Genomic DNA, 13791 nt, shown 5'->3' with positions numbered 1-13791 from the left:
ATAAACAGAGGAGCCTGGCAGGCTACAGTCCATGGGGTTGCAAAGAGTTGGACACGACTGAGCGACTAGGCAACAGGAGCACTGTCAGCTCCCTTCGACGTCGCGGCTTCACTCTGGGGTCGGTGACCTCTCTCGCTGCAGATGGCCCCGCCTGGCATTTGGCTGCTCTGCGGACCGGAAGCCACCCCACCCCCTCCCGCGCGCATGCTCTGACCATCTGGTGCCCGCTGCGCCGGTTTTTCTGGTTTCCGGCTACCAGGGGGCGCTAGGACCCAATCGCACGTGCTGGGAGGGGCGGCGGCCAAGTGATCCGGGAGCCGCGCGCTGGGGCGTGGGGGACCGCCGCTTGGAGCCGGGGAGGGCTGGAGCCTACTCAGGCTGCTTTTCTTCTTCCATCACCTTCTCCTTTCGCTGTGCGCGGGCCACACGGTGGAACTGCAGCGGTGAAAACGACTGAAGTTGGGGCGCTGTAACCTCCTGGCGACCCTGCGGAGCAGCAGCGTGAGTTTCCCTGGTACCAGGAGGCCCTGGGAGGAGACACCTCACCCTGACTTTGTGGCAGTTTTTGCCATCCCGTAACTCAAAGAAGGAGGGACTTGGTCCCATCCTTTCCCCTAGATCGGAGAGGTGCCCCTCCATCCTCTTGCCCTTGCAGGGGTGTGCTCTCCTCTGGAGTATCCCAGGGGGCGGGCCTGGGGGGTGGAGTTTGCATCTTTCAGCTGTTCTGGCAGGACTTTCTAGCCCAGTAAGCATTAACCAAATTGCTAGAAAACCCCCAAACAAACAAACAAAAATCATTAACATTTTCACAGATATGCTAGAATAGAACAATTCACCTGGTTATGAACAGGGTTTGAGAGTTGCAAGAAATGAACTTGTTACCTGACTACAGTTTATTGCTTGGAGTAGGGGCCTAGGCACACTCACACTTAAACTGGCAGGCCACGGATTGTCCAGAGTACACACTGGGATCACCCAATCGGAAATGGATTCTACACCTCATCGTGCAGTATTCAGAGATGCTGACTTTGTTGTTCCTGTCAGCACAACCGGAAGCCCCAATCGACAAAAATGCATCCGAAATTTCATTCACCACAATTCTTACCAGGTCTTGCCATGGAGAACAAAAGTTAATTTAGAGAAAAACTAAATAATGTAATAGATTAATGGTATAAGAGCCTTATACTTTGCATACCGTTAAATTCACTCATTTTGAGTGTACACTTGTGTTTAGTAAACTTTAGTAATTGTCACCACAGTCCAGTTTTAGAGCATTTTTATCACCCCACCCCACCCCCCAAATTCACAAAAGACTATTTGTAGTTGATCTCTCCTCCTACCTCTAGTCCTGAGCAACCATGTAAACTGCCTTCTGTCTCTGTAGTTGCTTTTTCTGAACAGTTCATGTGAATGGAATCATACAATATGTAGTGTTTTGTGAATGACTTCTTTCACTTAACATGACATTTTTCAGGTTCATCCATGTTGTACCATATATCAGTACCTCATTGCTTTTTGTGGCTGAATAGTATTCCATGGTATGGCTATACCACATTTGTTACCCATCTATTGGCTGAAGGACGTTTATTTCCACTTTTTGGTTATCATGAATAATCCTACTGTGAATACCTATGACGACATATGTTTTCAGTTCTCTTGATATCACTGCTCTGCTCCAGTGCTGCCATATCACCCTTAGCAGACCCTTGTTATAACACTTAACACACTGCCGAGTAAGCTTGGGTTCATTTTCTGTCTCTCCTCTAGAGAGGGCAAGGACCATGTTCACTTGTTCCCTGGTCTAGGAGTGGTATTTCTGGATCATAAGGTAACTGCATGTTTAACTTCTTTAGGAATTTCCAGGCTTTTCTAAAGTGGCTGCCATTTAATATTCCCATTGGTAAATGTATGAAGGTTCCAATTTCTCCCCATTCTCACCAATGCTTGTTTTGTCTTGATGTTCATATCCCATTGTGATGTTAATTTGACTAGACTGAGTGGTAGTTGGTTTAGCTAGTTTCACTTCACTTTAATGAATACCTGTTTTAATATGTTAATCTAGGAGCTGAAATGAATAATACGTGGTCACTTTTTGCAAGTAGCTAATATATAGCTCCTTGGGAGACAGGTAGAGAAACAGACAATTACAGTTACAGTGTGTTAAATGCTCTGAAGGAGTTGAACATGCGGTGCTGTGGGGAGAGGATGGAGGAAAGCATTATTTTTTTAAATTGAAATACAATTGATTTACAATATTGTGTTAGTTTCAGGTGTACAACAAAGTGATTCAGTTATATACATGTGTTTTCAGATTCTTTTTTTTTTTTTTTTTTGTTTTCAGATTCTTTTCCATTGTAGGTATTGAATACATAGAAGATATTGGATATAGTTCCCTGCATTGTACGATAAGTCCTTGTTTATCTATTTGATACATAGTAGTGTGTATCTGTTAATTCCAAGCTCAACCATAATGAAACAAAGTGTAATTCTTCAATTCCATTTTTTTCATTAGTAGACCATATTACAAAACCATGTGATCAATTATTATTATATTTTGGGTTTAATCAATAAAAAATTACGAAAATTTGTTTTTTTCTGTTGTTATAGAGGAGAAGGCACTGGTGACCCACTCCAGTACTCTTGCCTGGAAAATCCCATGGACGGAGGAGCCTGGTAGGCTGCAGTCCATGGGGTCGCTAAGAGTCAGACACGACTGAGCGACTTCACTTTCACTTTTCACTTTCATGCATTGGAGAAAGAAATGGCAACCCACTCCAGTATTCTTGCTTGGAGAATCCCAGGGACGGGGGAGCCTGGTGGGCTGCCGTCTGTGGGGTCGCACAGAGTCGGACACGACTGAAGCGACTTAGCAGCAGCAGCAGCAGCTTTATAGGGAATTTTGGGGGAAGTAGGCAAATATAAGTATGGATGGGTCTTAGATGAGATGAAAACTTTTTTTAAGTGTTTTGACTACGCCTCATGGCATGTGAGATCTTAGGTTCACTGCAGTGGAAGCTTCTTAACATGGAATGGTAGAGGTTGATAATTGAGAAAAAGCAATTATAGAGTTACAAAGCATTATATACATGCGTTATGTCATTTTGGTAGAAAATACATATATATGTTATATATACTTAGAAAAAGATCTGAAAGGATATATACTTAGCTGTTAATAGTGACAATTTCTGGGTGATAGAAAAAGAAAGTTTGTTATTTTTAATTTAAATCTATTTGTTTTTAATTGGAGGATAATTGTTTACAATATTGTATTGGTTTCTGCCATATAGCAACATGAATCAGCCACAGGTATACATATGTCCCCTCCCTCCCGAACCTCCCGCCCACCTCCCTCCCCATCCCACCCACTCAGCACCGGTTTGAGCTTCCTACATCATACAGCAAATACCCACTGGCTATCTGTTTTACGTATGGTAATATATATGTTTTAATGCTACTCTCAATTCATCCCACCTTCTCCTTCCCCCACTGTGTCCACAAGTCTGTTCCTGTTTCTAATCTTTTTATTTGCTAATTTTCCACAATGAACAAATATACACTGCTTTTGTAAAAATAAAAGATTCTTTCTAATTTAAAACATAATCTCTCTTCATGGTGCTTACCTGCTAATGCCCCTTTAAGTATTAATATTGCCAAATCTGTCGCTTTTTTCCTAGGGAAACACAAGAATGGAGGGTGCTCTTCTTCCCGGAAGCTAACAAAGGGTCAAGTCTTTCTCTGTGAAATGGTTGTAGAATGTAAACTGAGGCTCCTGGCATTTCCCTACTGGTACGTAGAGCTTTCTTATACCCACGGCTTTTAAAATGGAGTGGGATTCTGTAAGATAGCTGGCATTAAAAAAGAAGGACTAGCAAGGGCAATGTTGACTGTGTTCAGCTAAGCACCATACCTAATCTAATAGTGGATACAGGTTTATCTCCTCCAGCGATGGACACATCAGGCTACTGAAGCTGGATGTGATCAAACATTTGAATCATATAACTCCTACTCCTCTTATTCTAGGCCAGGGATCCATAGACCCTGACAGCTATTTTTGTAAATAAAGTCTTACTGCAACACAGTCAATTCTTTGTTTACATATTGTCTATCACTGCTTTTGCCTCGTCATGCTAGAGTTGAGTAGTTGTGACAGATATAAGTGTATGACCCACAAAATCAAAAAATTTACCGTCTGGCCCTTTCAAAAAGAAAAAGTTTATGGATCCCTGTTCTAGGCTCACAAGAAAACTGTCTTAGTAGGTGAGCCTGTGGGAAGAGAATGCCCATTTTACAGTTAAATTAATAAATTGATGTTCTAATTTATAAACTTCATTCTCTTCTAAGCCTTATTACCATGTGTCAGTATTCCCAGGTTCAGATGACTCTAGATTACTCATTAGATTGGATTTCTTTTTTTTTTCCAAATTTAAATAGAGTTGACGTGAAATATTATGTTAGTTTCAGTTGTACTATATGGTGATTTGATATTTGCATGCCTTATGAAATGATCACCATGGTTAAGTCTAGTAACCATCTATTCCCATACAAAGTTATTATGTATTATGAACCATATTCCTCATGCTGTATATTACATTAATGTGACTTATTTATTTTATAACTGGAGGTTTGCACCTCTTTATTCCCTTCATCTATTTTGCCCCCACCACCCTCCTCCCCTCTGGTAGCTACCCATTTGTTTTCTGTATCTGTGAGTCTGTTTTCATTTTGTTTGTTTTTTAAGATTCTACGTATGAGTGAGAGCTTACAGTATTTGTCTTTCTCTGTCTGACTTATTTCACTTAGCATAATATTTTCTAGGCTCATCCACATTGCTGCAAATGGGAGAACTTTTATGGCTGAGTAATACTCCCATCATGTGTGTGTGTGTGTATATCACATCTTCTTTGGCCATTCATGTATCAATGGACCCTTTAGCTTGCTTCCATATCTTGGCTATTGTATTAATAAATAGTGCTGCAGTGAAAATTGGGGTGCATATATCTTTTCAAATTGGTGTTTTTGTTTTCTTCATATAAATACTCAGAAGTGAATTGCTGGGCCATATGGCAGTTCTACTGGTAATTTTTTAGGTACTCCCCACAAAATGCTTATTCATTACAAAGGGCAAGCTAGTAACTTCACTGTGGAGAAACCTGGCAGACACCACCTTAACCAAATGATCAATTAAGATTAATAGTTATGGAACAAACTGATGTCATGTGCCTCTTATTAGGATGCACTGAGAAAGACACAGTGTCACATCTATAGTATTCTTGCCAAAACAAATCGTCTAAATTGAGTCATGATGAACCATCAGAGAAACCCAAAATTGAAACAGCCAGTATTTTTCAAAAATGTCATGGTAATGAAAGACCAAAAAACAAACAAACAGAAAGACTAGGGAACTATGCCCGATTAAAGGAGCTGAAAGGGACAGGTGTGATCCTAGACCAGAAAAAGGACATTGTTGGGGCAATTGGAGGAAACTGAATACAGTCTATTGATTAGATAATTGTGTTGTATGAATGTCAATTTCTTGATTTATATTAATAGTATTATTCTGTGATTATGGCAGATGTTAACATTTGGAGAATCTGGGTGAAAGATATGTGAGGATTCTTTGGGACATTTTGCAACTGTGTTTTGTTTTCTGTAGTTTCAAAATGAAAAGGTGAAAGGGAGTCATTTACCACACCCCTGAATAGCCGTAGGTGATCTGACTGCAATCTGCAGTGTGGCTTATAGGGGAGCCAGAGTATAAGTGGGGGATCAGTCAGGAGACGGTGGCAGTAGACCAGGAGATAGATGATGATGGCTCAGACCAGGGGATGGCAGTGGAGATAGAGAGGGGTGGATGGATTCAGGATACTTGTTGGCATCTCCACTGGAATGACATTGAGCAGGAAGGAAGAGAAGGGAGAACCATCTCCTTTGAAAAGGATGTTCTCTGGGCATTATCTTCAGATAAAATATAGAACAGAAGAGACCCTGCCTGTCTATAGGGGTTCTTTTGTTGTTGTTGTTGTTAGTTTTCTGGATTCTAAATTCTTGAGTATGGAAACTGTATTTTCTCTTTTTTTCCTCTATGGTTTTCAATAGTGTTCCTTTCATCCAAGGGAAGACTAGGAAAGAAGCTTTCTTTGGTTCCCTCCTGTGTTTGCCTCTGCCAAGGACTTTTCTCTTGAGAATCCCCCTCTGCTCTTTTTTTAAACTTAGGACTATATCTTTTTTTTTTTTCCCAATGATTTTATTTATTTATTTATGGCTGTGCTGGATCTTAGTTGCTGCTTTTCTGTAGTTGCAGCGAGGCGCCGGCTACTCTCTAGTTGTGGTGCGTGGGCTTCTCATTGCGGTGGCTTCTCTTGTTGTGGAGCTTGGGCTCTAGGGCATGCAGGCTTCACTAGTTGCGGCTCCTGGGCTCTAGAGCCCAGGCTCAGTAGTTGTGGCGCACAGGCTTAGCTGGTCTATGACATGTAGGATCTTCCTGGACCAGGGATCGATCCCGTGTCTCCTGCATTGGCAGGCGGATCCTTTACCACCAAGCCACCAGGGAAACGCTCTCTGCTTTTTTTATGAAAGGGTTTGAATTCTGTGTTCTCACCCACATTGTGACCTTTACAGAGCCCCATTGGTTAGTTTGGGTTTCCCTGTGATGCGCCTTTCCCTACATTTAGGTCTTTACCTGGAATACACTCAATAAAATTTTGTCTGTTTTTCAAGGCTCAGTTCAAGAACCACCTACTCTGAGTTGTCTTCCTGGATTTTCTCAGCCCAAAGTAATCCTTCTTTTTCTGAGGTAAGGCATGAATCTTGTTGTTGTTCAGTTGCTAAGTCTTGTCCAACTCTTTGCGACCCCATGGACTGCAACATGCCAGGCCTCCCTGTCCATCACCATCTCCTGGAGTTTGCCCAGGTTTATGTCTATTGAATCGGTGATGCCATCCAACCATTTCATCCTCTGTCACCCCCTTCCCCTCCTGCCCTCAATCTTCCCCAGCACCAGGGTCTTTTCCAGTGAGTCAGCTCTTTGCATCAGGTGGCCAAAGAATTAGAAATTCAGCTTCAGCATCAGTCCTTCCAATGAATATTCAGAGTTGGTTTCCCTTAGGATTGACTGAATTGATCTCCTTGCTGTCTAAGGGATTCTCGTAGCTCTTAGTTTATTTGTTTTATTTAGACCCCATTCACTTTTTTATAGTCATACTCATTGTTTTGTGCTTATTTGGCTTTGTTTGTTTTGGGCCATGCCGTGGCATGTGGGATCTTAGTTCCCCTGCCAGGGAAGTCCCTGTACTTGTTCATATTCATGACTTATATCCTCTACCTGATTTTAAATTCCTTGAGGGAAGGTACTTAGGTTGTTCAACTTTAAATGAATAATTTTCTTTGTCATCATCAGATACAAAAGAGGTTCAACAGTGAGATAAGTTGATAAGTTCCCCAGTGTACTTGGAATCTAATCTTTAGTTTCTCTTGTTTCTAGTGAGGACTTTTCCTGCGAAATACTAGAGTCATTTCCTTTGTCCCCAGCAATCTCCTTTGTAACTTAAAGCCTGTTTTCTGTGATTTTCTTTGCCATAGCGTTGATGGAACTACTTCCACCAGGGGGCGCTCCTTACTGTATCTAGATCAATTTCTTTTTCTTTAGAGGCAGAAGAAAGGAGACTTCATCAGGCAAAATATCGAAGCAATGGGAATACAAACAATAGGAAGTAGGAACTTCACATCCCTTGGGATTTGATTTGGTTCCAGCACCAGTTGGCCCAAATGCAATTTCACTTGTCATATTGGATTTTGGTATGATTCTGGCCCATGTGTAAAGATTTCCCTCTCCCCAGTCACTTATTCCATCTACAGATATATACTAATCATTGTACTTTCTTTCAAGTATTGTAGATGCTGAACTTCATCTGTGAACAAAACCTACCAAGTCTCTGACCTCATGGAACTCATGAGGTGGACTCAGGTGGGTAACAGATAATATGTAAGATAGATAGATACAATGTGTAGTATATTAGATGGAGATGAGTGCTAAAGGGGAGAAACAATGCAGGGTCTAATAGGCCATTGTTAGAACTTTGATTTTTACTATAAGTGAGATGGGAAGCATTGGGGAATTTTGAATGGGAATGGTGTGATCTGACACGTTTTAAAAGGATCACTATTGTTTTCTGTAGAATACATTATATATAAGAGGATAAGCTTGGGCCAGACTGGTAACAGTGAAATTTGGGAGAAGTTGTTGGATTTGGGGGTGCATCTTGAAGTTGGATTTGCTGACAGATCAGATATGGGATGTGACAGAGGAATCAAGGAAAACAGAGTCACCATGTTGCATAACACCAATAGCATTGCCTAAAATGTGGCTGGTGCTCTCTGGAGTGATATAACACAGTGTTTCTGTTTGAGACAATGCCAAGGTTTTCATCCTGAGCAGCCGAAATGATGGAGTTACCACTAACTGCAGCGGTAAAGACTGTGGGAAAAACAGGGTTGGGAGTGTAAAAGAAGTTAAATTGAGGATGTGTTGAATTTGAGATGCCAGTCAGACATCTAAGTGGAGTTTATGAGTGAGCTGTGGGGTACAGGAGCATGGCACTCACAGGTGTGGTTAGGGCAGGAGATAAATGTTCTGAAGTCACAGATGTCTAGATAGTATTTCAAGCTCTGAGATGGATGAAATCTCCAGGAGTGAGGATAGTTAAGAGGCGGGGGCCACAGACCCCGCCCTGGGGCTCTCTGACAGCCAGCGATTAGGAAGATGATAAAGAACTGGCAAGGGAGACTGACAAGGAGTGGCCAGTAAAGTGGAAGGAAAACCAAAAGAATGTGGTGCAGTCGAAGCCTCGTGAAGAAGGTGCTTCCAGGAAGGGATGATCAGCTGTGATAAGTGCTTCTGGTTGGCCAGGCAAGGTGAGGGCCCAGAATATTAGATGGACTGTTGCAACATAGAGGCCCCTAGTGACCTGGATAAAAGCCTTTTCAGTGGACAAAAGCTTGATGGAAGTGGGGCCAAGGGAGAAGGGGAGGAGAAAAATTGTACATGGGGAATATAGACAAATATTTTGAAGAATTTTGCTGTCAAGAAGAGGAGAGCGATGAGGCAGTAACCGGAATGGTGTGTGGGAGGGTCAAGAGGAAGTATCAGAATGGGAGAAAATAGACTCCAGAAATAAACCCACACACCTATGGTCAATTAATCTACAACAAAGGAGGCAAAAAAATATTCTGGGGAAAAAACAGTTTCTTCAGCAAGTGGTGCTGGGAAAGCTGGCCAGCTACATGCAGAACAATGAAGTTAGAACACACCCTCACACCACAGACAAAAATAAACTCATGGTGGGAGGAATAATGGAACGTTTGCCCCAGGAGTACTCACAAGTCATTGGAGTTCACTAGTCCTTAGTCACATACGTTTCTGGTAATCCTTAGAGAAGCAAGGTGTTGAGGGAGGGGAAATTGCAAGCAGGTTTGACTGGACAAACTCTAAGGAAACCCATGGACAGCCTTTAATAAAACTTGACCCAGAACCTCCACAATTAGGAAAGGGGAGAGTACCTCCACGTGTGGAAGCAAATAGTTGTGGTCATGAGCTATAGCCAGCCCCCTGGTCCATTGGGTGATTCTAGCCTCCTGTGCCAACCTTGGTGGATCTGGCTTCCATTATACTGAAGACAGCCTGTAAAATCTACCTCGAGAAACATTATCTATTATTATTTACAGAAGGAAGAGGAAAATAAATTCTTGTAGATGCTGTGAACATGACAAAACCCGAGGTGGGGTGTGAACCAAGTAGGAAAACTGACATAAAAATTCAGGTCACAGTACCACAGTACCACTAATGCCTTTGACTATGTGGATCACAACAAACTGTGGAAAATTCTTCAAGAGATGGGAATAGCAGACCACCTCACCTGCCTCCTGAGAAATCTTTATGCAGGTCAAGAAGCAACAGTTAGAACTGGACATGGAACAACAGACTGGTTCCAAATAGGGAAAGGAGTACTCAAGTCTGTATATTGTCACCCTACCTATTTAACTTATATGCAGAGTACATCATGCAATATGCTGGGCTGGATGAAGCACAACCTGGAATCAAGATAGCCGGGAGAAATAGCAATAACCTCAGATAGCAGATGACACCACCCTTATGGCAGAAAGTGAAGAAGAACTAAAGAGCCTCTTGATGAAAGTGAAAGAGGAGAGTGAAAAAGTTGGCTTAAAATTCAACATTTAGAAAACTAAGATCATGGCATCCAGTCCCATCACTTCACGGCAAATAGATGGCCACGAATTGATGGAAATAGTGAGAGACTTTATTTTCTTGAGCTCCAAAATCACTGCAGATGGTGACTGCAGCCATGAAATTAAAAGACGCTTGCTCCTTGGAAGAAAAACTATGACCAACCTAGACAGCATATTAAAAAGCAGAGACATCACTTTGTCAACAAAGGTCCATCTAGTCAAAGCTATGGTTTTTCCAGTAGTCATGTATGGATGTGAGAGTTGGACTATAAAGAAAGCTGGGTGCTGAAGAATTGATGCTTTTGAACTGTGGTGTTGGAGAAGACTCTTGAGAGTCCCTTGGACAGCAAGAAGATCCAACCAGTCCATCCTAAAGGAGATCAGTCCTGAATATTCATTAGAAGGACTGATGCTGAAGTTGAAACTCCAATACTTTGGCCACCTGATGTGAAGAACCGACTCATCAGGAAAAGACCCTGATGCTGGGAAAGATTGAAGGTGGGAGGAGAAGGGGACGGCAGAGAATGAGATGGTTGGATGGCATCACCGACTTGATGGACATGAGTTTGAGTAGGCTCCAGGAGTTGGTGATGGCGTGCTGCAGTCTATGGGGTCACAAAGAATCAGATACAACTGAGTGACTGAACTGAACTGAACTGACCACTAATGATGTCCTTATTCCTTGGCCAGAAGTAGGCTTGGCAGCAGAACTCCATGTCTAGCTGGGCTCAATCCTTAGCTGTGTGTACTAGGAGCGATGGCTTTGAGAACACATACAAGTTTCCATGTTCTTTTTTTTGTATTTGAACTTGTTTCTGAGTCTCATGTCTTCGAGGCCCAGCTCAAGCATCACTTGTTCTGCAGAACCTTCTGTGAGCCCCATCTCAGGCAAAATGCATCATTTCCTTCCCCGAGTTTCCAGACCACTTTTTCTCTTTCTCTCTTCTCGCACCTGTAACACTGAGGGTGTGTGGCTGGGAATGGAAGAAATGGCAGAGTACAGTAGATAAAAACACAGGCTTTGGATCAAGGATGCTTGGGTATATATATATATTTGGCTGTACCAAGTCTTAGTTGCAGCACATGAGATCTTTAGTTGCGGCACGTGGGATCTAGTTTCCTGACCAGGGATCGAACCCAGGTTCCCTGCATTGGGAGCATGGAGTCTTAGCCACTGGACCACCGGGGAAGTCCTGGCTGCATCTCCTTGTACCTCAGTTTCTCCTCTGTCTCATCTGAATAGAATAGTAGTAAGATGAAAGAAGTTGATACATGTGAAGCCCTTAGAACAGTGCCCAGCATGTAGTAAGTGCTCAATAAACTTTAAAAAATATTTTTATGAGAGTAGAGTTGATTTGCAATGTAGTGTTACTTTTAGGTGTACAGTAGTATAAGCTTTTGTTATTTGTCTCTCTTCTCCTTGAGGAATAAGACCACACCCTTTTGTTAGCACTGGGCTTGGCACAGAGTACTAGGTGCTTAATACATATTTGTGTGACTCAACAGGTTTCTAAATCAAATTCAAGTTCGTGTTTAGCAGTTTCATATGTGTATGGCCCTTTCATTAGCTCACTTATTTATTGCTGTGTACCACTCTGTGTAGTGGTTAAGAATGCAGGTTTTAGAACTTGATGCCCTGGTCTGTGTTGTTGCTTAGTCACTTACTAGCTTGTTAGCCTCTATTGCCTCAGCTTCCTCATCTGGAAAATGGGGAAAAAATATAGGAAGTTAAACAGTTACTGAACAGTCAAATGTTAACTATATCTATTTCTAATCCAAAATCACTGCTGATGGTGATTGTAGCCATGAAATTAAAAGATGCTTACTCCTTGGAAGGAAGGTTATGACCAATCTAGATAGCATATTTAAAAGCAGAGACATTACTTTGCCAACAAAGGTCCGTCTAGTCAAGGCTATGGTTTTTCCAGTGGTCATGTATGGATGTGAGAGTTGGACGGTGAAGAAAGCTGAGCGCCGAAGAATTGATGCTTTTGAACTGTGGTGTTGGAGAAGACTCATGAGAGTTCCTTGGACTGCAAGGAGATCCAACCAGTCCATCCTAAAGGAGATCAGTCCTGGGTGTTCATTGGAAGGACTGATGTTGAAGCTGAAACTCCAATACTTTGGCCACCTCATGCAAAGAGTTGACTCACTGGAAAAGACCCTAATGCTGGGAAGGATTGGGGGCAGGAGCAGAAGGGGACGACAGAGGATGAGATGGCTGGATGGCATCACCGACTCGATGGACATGGGTTTGGGTAAACTCTGGGAGTTGGTGATGCACAGGGAGGCCTGGCGTGCTGTGATTAATGGGGTAGCAAAGAGTCGGACACGACTGAGCGACTGAACTGAACTGAATCTTATTAATTAAGTGACTTAATATACATCTCTGATGTTCTATGGACTGTGTTGGACAATAGAGATGCAGAAATGAGTAAGGCTTGGTTCCTGCTCTAAGAAAACCCCTCTGCTAGGGAAGGCAGCAAGTCAGTAGGTATAGAGCCTAGCGGAGAAAGGGAGCAACTTTTTGACAGGGACCAGTGAGGGGAAAAAGGAGGGTCATAAGATTTTTTTAGGGTTTTCCCTGGTGGCTCAGTGGTACAGAATCTGCCTGCAATGCAGGAGATGCAGGAGACATGAATTTGATCCCTGGGTCGGGAAGATCCTCTGGAGTAGGAAATGGCAACAAACTCCAGTATTCTTGCCTGGAGAATCCCATGGACAGAGGAGCCTAGTGGGCTGCAGTCCATAGGGTAGCAAAGAGTCGGACACAACTGAGCGACTGAACACTCATGCAAGGCTTTTTGGAGCAGGTATATCCTGAGCTTTGAATCTGTGGGTTGCAGATCCTGGAATAAGAATGTCAAATAGGTATCAAAACCTTTTTTGTGGTTCTTCAGAAATGAGTTTTAGAACAGATGTCTCCCATTGATTTCCTGAACAAGACCCCTTCATGAGAGGTCCCACCCTCTGTTTTGAAACTGAGAGAAACTGTTCTGGGCCAACAACAATGTATCGTCAGGCCAACCTAAGTGCACCAAAAATGGTTTTGAACAATTTTCCTTGAGCAAAACTCCTCTTTCCTTTTGTCGTGAAGCCAGAGAGCCCTCACGGGCAGAGGAATACATTTCACAGGCCTCTGTCCTGCCCTCACGCTCCCTCCCAGTGGATTTTCTGAAAACGTTGGCACTCTCTTCCCTTTGTCACCCCTACCATCAGGTGACAGGCAAAGCAGAGCGAGGCATGTTTTCTAAGAAAAGGCTAGGACCCTTTTCTCACTCACACCTCTCATAGAGACCTCTCTGAGATGGTGGGATGGGGCTATATTAACATTTTTGAGATCAAGGACAGGGTAGGGGTAGATGAAAATGTTGGTCTTTTGTCTCTTAGAAGACCAATAAAGCCAGTGACGCTTGTCTATATTCCCCAAGTAGTTCATAAGAACAATAGAATTCAGAGTTCCTGGTGTTCCTCTGGAGCTGATTTTGGCAAGTGATAAGCAGCTTGTAAAAGGGCTTATTATTGAGTAGAGCTTTGGCTGCCTGACTT

At 42.7% G+C, this 13791-nt stretch overlaps 1 long non-coding RNA gene across 21 annotated transcripts in view; it reads left to right on the top strand.

Annotated features, from left to right (window-relative positions):
• The first annotated feature begins 291 nt into the window (after positions 1-291).
• Positions 292-13791, top strand: part of LOC145536036 (uncharacterized) — a 57550-nt gene continuing 44050 nt past the window's right edge. For 7 of the 21 annotated variants that reach the window (XR_014075624.1, XR_014075623.1, XR_014075620.1 and 4 more), the window contains exons 1-4: positions 292-501; positions 3675-3786; positions 6718-6793; positions 7886-7963. This is a non-coding gene — a long non-coding RNA (uncharacterized LOC145536036). Of the gene's footprint in view, positions 502-1767; positions 1829-2341; positions 2401-2607; positions 2674-3674; positions 3787-6717; positions 6794-7645; positions 7795-7885; positions 7964-9720; positions 11574-13791 lie in introns of those variants that run through there. The other 14 variants (XR_014075618.1, XR_014075605.1, XR_014075609.1 and 11 more) reach the window with 8 other exon arrangements.

This window comes from Giraffa tippelskirchi, chromosome X, assembly GCF_054371585.1.
Source record: "Giraffa tippelskirchi isolate mGirTip1 chromosome X, T2T-mGirTip1v1.2.pri, whole genome shotgun sequence".
Classification (NCBI taxonomy): Eukaryota; Metazoa; Chordata; class Mammalia; order Artiodactyla; family Giraffidae; genus Giraffa; species Giraffa tippelskirchi.
This window is presented reverse-complemented; position numbering and strand designations above follow the sequence as displayed.